Below are 13,270 nucleotides of genomic sequence, written 5' to 3'. Positions count from 1 at the left end.
GAACAGTTGATGTTGAGATGTGTTTGTTACTTGAACTCTGTGAAGCATTTATTTGGGCTGCAATCTCAGGTGCAGGTAATTGCCCATTTCTGAGGCTGGTAACTCTAATGAACTTATCCTCTTCAGCAGAGGTAACTCTGTGGCAGTCCTCATGAGAGCCAGTTTCATCACATTGCTTGATGGTTCTTGACATTTTCCAGATTGACTGACCTTCATGTCTTCAAGTAATGATGGACTGTTGTTTCTCTTTGCTTATTTGAGTTGTTCTTGACATAATATGGACTTGGTCTTTTACCAAATAGGGCTATCTTCTGTATACCAACCCTACCTTATCACAACTCAACTGACTGGCTCAAACGCATTAAGAAGGAAAGAAATTCCATCAATGAACTTTTAACAAGGCACAACTGTTAATTGAAATGCATTCCAGGTGAATCCCTCATGAAGCTGGTTGAGAGAATGCCAAGAGTGTGCAAAGCTGTCATCAAGGCGAAGGGTGGCTACTTTGAAGAATCTCAAATATAAAATTTGTTTAACACTTTTTTGGTTACTACATGATTCCATGTGTGTTATTTCGTAGTGTTGATGTCTTCACTAGTATTATACAATGTAGAAAATAGTTTAAAAAAATAGGAAAACCCCTTGAATGAGTTGGTGTCCAAATTTTGACTGGTACTGTATATGTGGACACCCTTTTGAATGAGTGGATTCAGCTATTTCAGTCACACCCGTTACTGACAGGTGAAAATCGAGCACACAGCCATGCAATGTCCATAGATTAACCTTGGCAGTAGAATGGCCTTTCTGAAGAGGTCACTGACTTTCAACGTGGCACTTTCATTGGATGCCACCTTTCCAACAAGTCAGTTTGTCAAATTTCTGCCCTGCTAGAGCTGCTCTGCTCAACTGTAAGTGCTGTTATTGTGAAGTGGAAATGTCTAGGAGCAGCATTGGCTCAGCCGCGAAGTGGTAGGTCACAAAAGCTCACAGAACTGGACCACTGAGTGCTGAAGCGCGTAGTGTGTAAAAATAGTCTGTTCTTGGTTGCAGCACTTACTACCAAGTTCCAAACTGCATCTGAATAAGTATTGTGCATGCCTCAAGAACTGTTTGTCGGGAGCTTCATTAAAATGTGTTTCCATGGCCGAGCAGCCGCACACAAGCCTAGATCCCCATGTGCAATGCCAAGCGTTGGCTGAAGTGGTGTAAAGCTCATCACCATTGGACTCTGGAGCAGTGGAAACGCATTCTCTGGAGTGATGAATCATGCTTCACCATCTGGGTTTGATGGATGCCAGGAGAATGCTACCTGAGCGAATGAATAGTGACAACTGTAAAGTTTGGTGGAGGAATAATGGTCTAAGGGTGTTTTTCATGGTTTGGGCTAGGCCCCATAGTTCCAATGAAGGGAAATGTTAACGCTACAGCATACAATGACATTCTAGACGATTCTGTACGTCTAACTTTGTGGCAACAGTTTGGGGAAGGCTCTTTCCTGTTTCAGCATGGCAATGCCAACGTGCACAAAGCGAGGTCCGTACAGAAATGGTTTGTCGAGAATGGTGTGGAAGAACTTCATAGAGCCCTGACGTCAACCCCATCGAACACCTCGGGATTAATTGGAATGCCGACTGCGAGCCAGGCCTAATCGCCCAACATCTGTGCCCAACCTCACTGATGCTTTTGTGGCTTAATGGAAGCAAGTCCCCGCAGCAAATGTTTAAAGATCTAGTGGAAAGCCTAGCAGCAAATGGGGGACGAACTCCACATTGTTCGATGATCAGGTGTCCAAATACTTTTGGTCATGTAGTTTACCATCCTCCAATCAGAGGACCAGCTGGCGGGGGCAAATCTTTGGAGAGATTGCCATTATGTGCCTGGTTTCCATGGTAGTGTTGCTAGTGGCAGTTAACTCAAAGAGCAAAAGTCCCATGGTGCCTTTCCTGGTAGGCTGTACGGTCATCATCAACATTCTAGCAGGGTGAGCTGAAAGAACATATTAATTTAATGTTACAATATTTAAGAATATAACATTACATTTCTAAATCTGCCCTATTAAATATAGGGCTGGTTTCACAGACAATGCTTAAGCCTAGACCCAGACTAAAATGCCTGTTTGAACTGTCTTAACTCAAAGCGACTTGCACAGTCTTATCTTAAAATAGTCGTAGATTTAGCCTGTTCTGGATTAAACAAAGTCGATTGCAAGAGGGAGGATTAGAGTTACTCCAGGACTAAATTGAAGCGGAAATGAATCCTTCAAAGAGGCAGGTTTTACTTCTGCTTAGTACTGTTTGTGAGGGAGCATGGATGATTTGGAATATCTAAATGAAGACCAACATGCACTACAGAGGCCAGCCAGACGAGTTCTTGTGGATAGGAGTAATCCATTAAATGACTGATGAAATAGCTTTTCGAGACCGCTTTCGTATGTACAAAGAAAATGCATTGGAGATAATATAGCTGAAGTTATAAGTCTACATACACTTAGGTGGGAGTCATTAAAACTCATTTTTTAACCACTCCACAAATTTCTTGTCAACAAACTATAGTTTTGGCAAGTCGGTTAGGACTTCCACTTTGTGCATGACACAAGTAATTTTTCCAACAATTGTTTACAGACAGATTATTTCACTTATAATTCACTGTATCACAATTCAAGTGGGTCAGACGTTTACACTAAGTTGACTGTGCCTTTAAACAGCTTGGAAAATTCTAGAAAATTATGTCATGGCTTTAGAAGCTTCCGATGGGCTAATTGACATAATTTGAGTCAATTGGACGTGTATCTGTGGATGTATTTCAAAGCCTACCTTCAAACTCAGTGCCTCTTTGCTTGACATCATGGGAAAATCAAAAGAAATCAGCCAGGACCTCAGAAAAAAACTGTAGACCTCCACAAGTCTGATTCATCCTTGGGAGCAATTTCCAAACGCCTGAAGGTACCATGTTCATCTGTACAAACAATAGTACGCAAGTATAAACACCATGGACAAACGCAGCCGTCAGACCGCTCAGGAAGGAGACGTGTTCTGTCTCCTAGAGATGAACATACTTTGGTGAAAAAAGTGCAAATCAATCCCAGAACAACAGCAAAGGACCTTGGGAAGATGCTGAAGGAAACAGGTACAAAAGTATCTATATCCACAGTAAAAACGAGTCCTATATCGACATAACCTGAAAGGCCACTCAGCAAGGAAGAAACCACTGCTCCAAAACCGCCATAAAAGAAACAGACTACAGTTTGCAACTGCACATGGGGACAAAGATCAGACTTTTTGGAGAAATGTCATCTGGTCTGATGAAACAAAAATAAAACTGTTTGGCCATAATGACCATCGTTATGTTTGAAGGAAAAGGGGGATGCTTGCAAGGCGAAGAACACCATCGCAACCTTGAAGCATGGGGGTGGCAGCATTCTGTTGTGGGGGTGCTTTGCTGCAGGATGGACTTGGTGCACTTCACAAAATAGATAGCATCATGAGGTAGCAAATTGATGTGGATATATTGAAGAAACATTTCAAGGCATCAGTCAGAAAGTTAAAGCTTGGTCGTAAATGGGTCTTCCAAATGGACATTGACCTCAAGCATACTTCCAAAGTTGTCAGGAATTGTGAAAAACTGAGTTTAAATGTATTTGGCTGAGGTGTATGTAAGCTTCCGACTTCAACTGTATCTTTGCTTGAACCTAGACTTTCCTCTCTGTCTCAAAGAGGAAGGTCTTCACCCAAGTTCTGATTGCTTTGAGGTTTTTGGCATCTGGAATCTTTCATTGTGAAGCTGGTGATTTGTGTGCTGCCAGTGAAGCAACTGTGTGTAGAATGGTAAAGACTCCTGAACTGAGGAGTCTTTACGTCAAGTTTCCTGATGCTGCCAACTATAAAGTGCAATTCTATGAATATGGTCACTTCCCAGGAGTGATTAGCTGTATAGATGGATGTCATGTTCCCATCAAGTGTCCATCAACTCCTGATGCTGAAGAGTACAGGAACCGTAAGAACTGGTTTTCCATCAATGTTCAGGGTGAATGTATTCCTAATTTAGAGTTTTCAAACATTGTTTCCCAGTTTCAGAGAGGACAAAGTAGTGGACCACTACTTGGTGACAGTGGATATGGTCAGAGTAACTTTTTATTCACTTCACACGTATATCCCACAACAGCTGAGCAGCAAAGATACAACAGAGCTCATATCTGCACGAGAGCGATGGTCAAGCATATGTTTTGGAGTATGGAAAAATCGATTCCAGTGTTTGTTTCAATACACTTTGTTTCAATACACTTTGTTTCAATACACTTTGTTTCAATACACTTTGTTTCAATACACTTTGTTTCAAGCCAAGAAGATGCTGCAAGGTGATCATTGCTACAGCTGTGCGGCACAACTACCTGAAGTAGCATTGCTATTCCTCCAATGGAAGATCAGGATCAAGCAGATGTGCCAATAGCTGAGGCAGGCAATGACCAATGAGGACTTGCACACAGAGTTGCTTTCACATTGCAGCACTTCAACTAGATGAGATGCATTTGAATATGGAATGTATTCATTATGGCTTATTTTTGCTTTGATAATGTTTGTTCTGTTCAAAATTAAAATAGTGTGCAGCAAAATTAAATGAGTGACTAAACCAAGGCTGGTTTAAAATGTAGTTTGTGGTGATTAAAATACTCGCACTCATGAATATCCAAATGACAAAACATTTGTTACATATCATATTGTTCACCATGGCTGGTAATCACAACTGTCTCATTACTGTATCTTTTTGGATCATACCTCTCTCTTCCAACTTCATATCCAATTCAACCTGTAGATTCCTCATTTTCCTTTTATGTTTTTCCTTCAGATATTTCATTTTATGCTCATGAAATTCTCTGGCTAACTTTTCATGCATGGTCATCTTTTTTGTTCTCTGCTGAAAGGTGGTGGCAGCGTCTTCTCTCCGGGATGCTATAGCAGATGTGGAGAGTACACGCTCACTGTGCACTGGCTCTTCCAACCTGTTCACATTCCTTTCCTCTGGAAAAAGAACACTGTTAGAAGCACAAATAAACGCATATGGTCCTTAGAATAAAATAAAAATAAAGATTGACACAGACATTGGAATATATTTACCAAAGGAAGTAACCAATTTTATTTCTTTGGTACAGTGCCTTGCGAAAGTATTCGGCCCCCTTGAACTTTGCGACCTTTTGCCACATTTCAGGCTTCAAACATAAAGATATAAAACTGTATTTTTTGTGAAGAATCAACAACAAGTGGGACACAATCATGAAGTGGAACGACATTTATTGGATATTTCAAACTTTTTTAACAAATCAAAAACTGAAAAATTGGGCGTGCAAAATTATTCAGGCCCTTTACTTTCAGTGCAGCAAACTCTCTCCAGAAGTTCAGTGAGGATCTCTGAATGATCCAATGTTGACCTAAATGACTAATGATGATAAATACAATCCACCTGTGTGTAATCAAGTCTCCGTATAAATGCACCTGCACTGTGATAGTCTCAGAGGTCCGTTAAAAGCGCAGAGAGCATCATGAAGAACAAGGAACACACCAGGCAGGTCCGAGATACTGTTGTGAAGAAGTTTAAAGCCGGATTTGGATACAAAAAGATTTCCCAAGCTTTAAACATCCCAAGGAGCACTGTGCAAGCGATAATATTGAAATGGAAGGAGTATCAGACCACTGCAAATCTACCAAGACCTGGCCGTCCCTCTAAACTTTCAGCTCATACAAGGAGAAGACTGATCAGAGATGCAGCCAAGAGGCCCATGATCACTCTGGATGAACTGCAGAGATCTACAGCTGAGGTGGGAGACTCTGTCCATAGGACAACAATCAGTCGTATATTGCACAAATCTGGCCTTTATGGAAGAGTGGCAAGAAGAAAGCCATTTCTTAAAGATATCCATAAAAAGTGTCGTTTAAAGTTTGCCACAAGCCACCTGGGAGACACACCAAACATGTGGAAGAAGGTGCTCTGGTCAGATGAAACCAAAATTGAACTTTTTGGCAACAATGCAAAACGTTATGTTTGGCGTAAAAGCAACACAGCTGAACACACCATCCCCACTGTCAAATATGGTGGTGGCAGCATCATGGTTTGGGCCTGCTTTTCTTCAGCAGGGACAGGGAAGATGGTTAAAATTGATGGGAAGATGGATGGAGCCAAATATAGGACCATTCTGGAAGAAAACCTGATGGAGTCTGCAAAAGACCTGAGACTGGGACGGAGATTTGTCTTCCAACAAGACAATGATCCAAAACATAAAGCAAAATCTACACTGGAATGGTTCAAAAATAAACATATCCAGGTGTTAGAATGACCAAGTCAAAATCCAGACCTGAATCCAATCGAGAATCTGTGGAAAGAACTGAAAACTGCTGTTCACAAATGCTCTCCATCCAACCTCACTGAGCTCGAGCTGTTTTGCAAGGAGGAATGGGAAAATATTTCAGTCTCTCGATGTGCAAAACTGATAGAGACATACCCCAAGCGACTTACAGCTGTAATCGCAGCAGAAGGTGGCGCTACAAAGTATTAACTTAAGGGGGCTGAATAATTTTGCACGCCCAATTTTTCAGTTTTTGATTTGTTAAAAAAGTTTGAAATATCAAATAAATGTCGTTCCACTACAGTTTTATATCTTTATGTTTGAAGCCTGAAATGTGGCAAAAGGTCGCAAAGTTCAAGGGGGCCGAATACTTTCGCAAGGCACTGTATATGTACCATTTTTGCTGAGTTCTTCATCTGATCTGTCCAAATGGTCATCGTCTGGTATACCATTCAGAGGTTGGTCATCGTCTGGTATACCATCCAGAGGTTGGTCATCGTCTGGTATACCATCCAGAGGTTGGTCATCGTCTGGTATACCATCCAGAGGTTGGTCATCGTCTGGTATACCATCCAGAGGTTGGTCATCGTCTGGTATACCATCCAGAGGTTGGTCATCGTCTGGTATACCATCCAGAGGTTGGTTATCGTCTGGTATACCATCCAGAGGTTGCTGGTGCTCTATTCTTCTAGACAGCAAGTCACTCAATTCATCAGTCTTGTCTTTTTTTGGTGGTCCACCAGCAGTAGTAAATCACTCTCTTCTGATCTCTGCATTCTCTCTTTCTAAAGCCAGTTTAATGTCATTCCACAGAGTATTTGAAGGCAGATATCATTCAATATAAGTGAGGTCACAAAAATATGAATATGAGAAATGTGAAATTCTGATAATAAGGAAGATATCTCAACTGACGTTGTTGTACTCTTCTGGTGGTTACATTTACATTTACATTGAATTCACTGCAAATTGCAGCCCAACCACTGTTTCTTCTGCTCAATAGCAGCAGTATTATTTTTACCTTCAATAACTGGATGGATCCACAAAAGTAGTTTTAGTATCTTTTTCATACTCACTATAGTTTTTTGAACAAATTATTTTTTCCTCTGCCATTGTTTTGTCTCAAGATTCACACCAGTCACTGTGTTTTCTATTCCATTCCGGGTTTTTATGAGCACCATTAGACCAACAGCATGTGCTCATACTTAACCTAATCATGCTTAGCCTAGGTGCTCTCATTTAGGCTTACTTACCTTATTACTCCATGACTCCATAGTCTCCAACTAACTAAGCCAAATTTAATGAAAGATACTTAAATGTCCTAGTTTAACTAGTACACATTAAGGACTACTCTTGGCTTAATCTAAGCCCTGTCTCTGGAACTGGCCCTAGCTAGACTATTACAATAACCACATGCTCAAAAATCACCAATAGTCCGTTTCATTAACATTGTCAAGTTTGTATCATGTGCCTGATAATGTCCCCTTTACCAAACAGCATCTCTGTGTAGACTGTAATCCTAGATATTAGTGTGTGCAGCAGTTAACCAGTCTGTGTGCTGGTGCCGAAGGGATGTGTCTGGGACCTGTCTGAAGCCAGCCGGGGCTCTGGTGCCAGCAGTGATGGCCAACTACTGGACCTACCATTGGGTTTACTGGGCTGGTCCTATCGCAGGAGGTCTACTGGCGTATGTTTTTTTCTTTATTCAAATTCCATTTTGAAGGTAACAAGTTCAAATATATTACAAACATCTATAGATCCTTCTACAGTGTGGTTGGTATACTGTATACTGAAGACCGAATTAGCAAGTTGACTGTGTAAAGGTAAATGAGGAGACGTAAAAGGTTTAATACAGAGCTTTCTGGATACAGGTGGGCATGTACAAATGCAGCGGCTAATAGCACCAAAGGCCAAGGCCAATAGCCTGGTTGCTAAAGAGCATTGCTAATAGGAAAACGTCCAAAAAGTGCAATTATGCTGTGCCTTAAACACCATATGCGAATTGTTTGCCCCCCTTCTATCTTCAGAGCTCGTGCTGTTAGGTGACCTAAACTGGGACACGCTTTTAACACCCCGGCCATCCTACAATCTAACCTTGATGCTCTCAATCTCACACAAATTATCAATCAACCCACCATGTACAACCCCAAATCCGTTAACACGGGCACCCTCATAGATATCATCCTAACCAACCTGCCCTCCAAATACACCTCTGCTGTCTTCAACCAGGATCTCAGCGATCACTGCCTCATTGCCTGCATCCGTAATGGGTCTGTGGTCAAGCGACCACCCCCCATCAATGTCAAACGCTCCCTAAAACACTTCAGCGGGCAGGCCTTTCTAATTGACCTGGCCTGGGTATCTTGGAATGATAATGACCTCATTCTGTCAGTAGATGATACCTGGTTATTCTTTAAAAGTGCTTTCCTCACCATCTTAAATAAGCATGCCCCATTCAAAAAAAATTGAACCAGTAACAGATATAGCCCGTGTCACGTTCTGACCCTCGTTCTTGTGTGTTTGTCTTGTTTTAGTGTTGGTCAGGACGTGAGCTGGGTGGGCATTCTATGTTGTGTGTCTGGTTTGTCTATTTCTTATGTTTGGCCTGAAATGGTTCTCAATCAGAGGCAGGTGTTAGTCATTGTCTCTGATTGGGAACCATATTTAGGTAGCCTGTTTTGTGTTGGGTTTTGTGGGTGATTGTTTCTGTCTTTGTCGCACCAGATAGTGCGATAGTTTCGTTTTTGCCACGGTTCTTGTTTTGTAGATTGTTGTATTTTCATCTTTATTAGAGATGTACAAAACTAACCACGCTGCATTTTGGTCCGCCTCTCTTTCACCAGAAGAAAACCGTTACAGCCCGTGGTTCACTCCAGACCTGACTGCCCTTGACCAGCACAAAAACATCCTGTGGCGTACTGCATTAGCATCGAATAGCCCCCGCAATATGCAACTTTTCTGGGAATTTAGGAACCAATATACACAGGCAGTTAGGAAAGCAAAGGCTGGCTTTTTCAAACAGAAATTTGCATCCTGCAGCACTAACTCCAAAACGTTCTGGGACAATGTAAAGTCCATGGAGAATAAGAGCACCTCCACCCAGCTTCCCACTGCACTGAGGCTAGGTAACACTGTCACCACCGATAAATCTGTGATAATTGAGAATTTCAATAAGCATTTTTCTACGGCTGGCCATGCTTTCCACCTGGCTACCCCTACCCCAGTCAACAGCCCTGCACCCCTCACTGCAACTTGCCCAAGCCTCCCCATTTCTCCTTCACCCAAATCCAGATAGCTGATGTTCTGAAAGAGCTGCAAAATCTGGAACCCTACAAATCAGCAGGGCTAGACAATCTGGACCCTCTCTTCCTAGAATTATCTGCCGAAATTGTTGCAACCCCTATTACTAGCTTGTTCAACCTCTCTTTCGTAATGTCTGAGATCCCCAAAGATTGGAAAGCTGCCACGGTCATCCTCCTCTTCAAAGGGCCCCAAACTGCTACAGATCTATATCTATCCTACCCTGCCTTTCTAAGGTCTTCGAAAGCCAAGTTAACAAACAGATCACCGACCATTTCCGATCCCACCGTACCTTCTCCGCTATGTAATCTGGTTTCCGAGCTAGTCATGGGTGCACTTCAGCCACGCTCAAGATCCTAAACGACATCATAACCACCATTGATAAAAGACAATACTGTGCAGCTGTATTAATCGACCTGGCCAAGGCTTTCGACTGTCAATCTCCACATTCTTATCGGCAGACTCAACAGCCTTGGTTTCTCTAATGACTGCCTTGCCTGGTTAACCAACTACTTCTCTGACAGAGTTTAGTGTGTCAAATGGACTGCCAGTTGTCCGGACCTCTGGCAGTCTCTATGGGGGTGCCACGGTTCAATTCTCGGGCCAACTCTTTTCTCAGTATACATCAATGATGTCGCTTTTGCTGCTGGTGATTCTCTGATCCACCTCTACGCAGACATTCTGGATACATCTGGCCCTTCTTTGGACACTGTGTTAACTAACCTCCAGATGAGCTTCAATGCCATACAACTCTCCTTCCGTGGCCTCCAACTGCTCTTAAATGCAAGCAAAACTAAATGCATGCTCTTCAACCGATCGCTGCCCACCCTACCCACCCGTCCAGCATCACTACTCTGGACAGTTCTGACTTAGAATATGTGGACAACTACAAATACCTATGTGTCTGGTTAGACTATAAACTCTCCTTCCAGACTAACATTAAGCATCTCCAGTTCAAAATTAAATCTAGAATCGGCTTCATATTTCGCAACAAAGCCTCCTTCACTCATGCTGGCAAACATAGCCTTGTAAAACTGACTATCCTACCGATCCTTGACTTTGGCGATGTAATTTACAAAATAGCCTCCAACACTCTACTCAGCAAATTGGATGCAGTCTCACAGTGCCATCCGTTTTGTCACCAAAGCCCCATATACTACCCACCACTGTGACCTGTATGCTCTCGTTGACTGGCCCTCGCTTCATATCCGTCGCCAAACCCACTGGCTCCAGGTCATCTATAACTCATTGATAGGTAAAGGTCCACCTTATCTCAGCTCACTGGTCACTATAGCAGCACCCACCAGCAGCACGTGCTCCAGCAGGTATATTTCACTGGTCACCCCCAAAGCCAATTCCTCCTTTCCTTCCAGTTTTCTGCTGCCAATGACTGGAACGAACTGCAAAAATCACTGAAGCTGGAGACTCATATCTCCCTCACTAGCTTTAAGCACCAGCTGTCAGAGCAGCTCACAGATCACTGCACCAGTACATAGCCCATCTATAAATAGCCCATCCAACTACCTCATCACCATATTGTTACTTATTTTGCTCCTTTGCACCCCAGTATCGCTACTTTCATACTCATCTTTTGCACATCTATCACCCCAGTGTTTAATTTGCCATACTGTAATAATTTCACCACTGTGGCCTATTTATTACCTCACCCCCTTATCCTACCTCATTTGCACACACTGTATATAGACTATCTCTATTGTATTATTGACTATGTTTGTTTATTCCATGTGGAACTCTGTTGTTAGTGTTCCACTGCTTTGCTTTATCTTGGCCAGGTCGCAGTTGTAAATGAGAACTTGTTCTCAACTAGCTTACCTGGTTAAATAAAGGTGAAATAAAATTACAAAAATGCTTCTGGGCCTCAAGACTATATAGTCATTCTGATTTATGTAAACATTGTTACAGACGTTGGTAGATATGAAACTGATAGAACTGGCAGATGAACAATGACAACAGTTAAGTTTCTGCTACTTTGTCATGTTATGTGGAACAGAGTGGCATTCAGCGTTTTAGCAAGTTCAAGGTTGTGTTAGTTCCTGAGGCCTAGAATTATGTCCTAGTCGTCACTAGTTACCACAGCCACAAAGTCATAATTATGGCTAAACCCCGCCTATTTCTGCAAGTTTCTTAAAATCAGATTTTAACCCTAACTTTAACCCTAACCACACAGCACATTTTTGTTTTCTTGAATTTTTACTACGCAGCCAATTTTGAGATGTTTAGAAAACCACTTTTATACATTAGGCCATTTGAAGTTAAGTTTAGTCAATTAGTCAGGCAGTCAGGCTAATTAGGCAGGCGAGTTATATTAGGCAGGCTAACCATATTAGGCAGGCAGGCAGGCAGGCTAATTACACTGAACATACGCTACATGTTAACGTTTTTGTTCCTTGTTTCACGAGTTGAAATAAAAGATCTCCAGAAATGTTCCATACCGCATGAAGCTTATTTCTCTCACATTCTGTGCACAAATGTGTTTATATCTCTGTGAGCATTTCTCCTTTGCCAAGATATCCATCAACCTGACAGGTGTGGCATATCAAGAAGCTGATTGAACAGCACGATCATTACACAGACCGATTAACGTGTACCAAGAACATGCGCGGACCCACTGGCAAGTGTCTTCATTGACATTTTCAAACTTTCCCTGCCTGGGTCTGTAATACCTAAATGTTTCAAGCAGACCACCATAATCCCTGTGCCCAAGAAAGCGAAGGTAACCTGCCTAAATGACCACTGCCCCGTAGCACTCACATCGGTAGCCATGAAGTGCTTTAAAAGGCTGGTCATGGCTCACATCCACACCATCATCCCGGAAACCCTAGGCCCACTCCAATTCACATTACCGCCTAACAGATCCACAGATAACACAATCTCAAACGCACTCCTATGAGAATGCTCATTGACTACAACGGGTGTGGTTGAAATAGACAAATCGACATATTTGAATGGGAGTCCACATACTTTTGTATATATAGTGTAGTTCCTACATGATAGAACGTTTGCTTTGTTATCTAACTGATCTTGTGTCCTTTCTGTCATCCTGTGAACCCATTCTCGACACTATTTTTTAAGTGTTTTACATTGGTGCCAATGTCCAGGGACAGCATGACCACCACCGTTCAAGAATTACCCACGTGAGCAAAATGACACAGTAAACAAGAATCCCCTGCCTCCAACCAAATTCTGAATAATTTCTGAATAATTTGGTTCAGGATAAAAAATGTTTACCTCGTTGTGAAAGATCTAAATTATTATTATTACTGTTTTGGACAGGCATGTAATACTGTCTACAAAAGTATAAATAACCCTAATATCCTTTCGTGTCACCGTGTTTTATTTCATGTTTTATTCACCGCTGATTTAAATGTTGATTCTTGCCACTTTCAATGAATTAATGTCTTATCATTTTTTTTAAATGAACACGCAGGCATGTTTATCACCGCACGAATGACGAAGCTTCCAGATATAAAGGAGCTTAATTTGGAGTCAGTAATGGGTGGAGGGTCTTGTAGGAGATTACACAGAAGCGTGTTTGTAGCAGATACCACGTCAGAGGGTGGGAAAACATGGTCCCGATGTTTTGATTGTAACTAAAAGTTTATGTCTCACGCTTTTAAT

This window comes from Oncorhynchus mykiss, chromosome 23, assembly GCF_013265735.2.
Source record: "Oncorhynchus mykiss isolate Arlee chromosome 23, USDA_OmykA_1.1, whole genome shotgun sequence".
Taxonomy (NCBI): domain Eukaryota; kingdom Metazoa; phylum Chordata; class Actinopteri; order Salmoniformes; family Salmonidae; genus Oncorhynchus; species Oncorhynchus mykiss.
Note: the sequence above shows the minus strand (reverse complement) of the source record.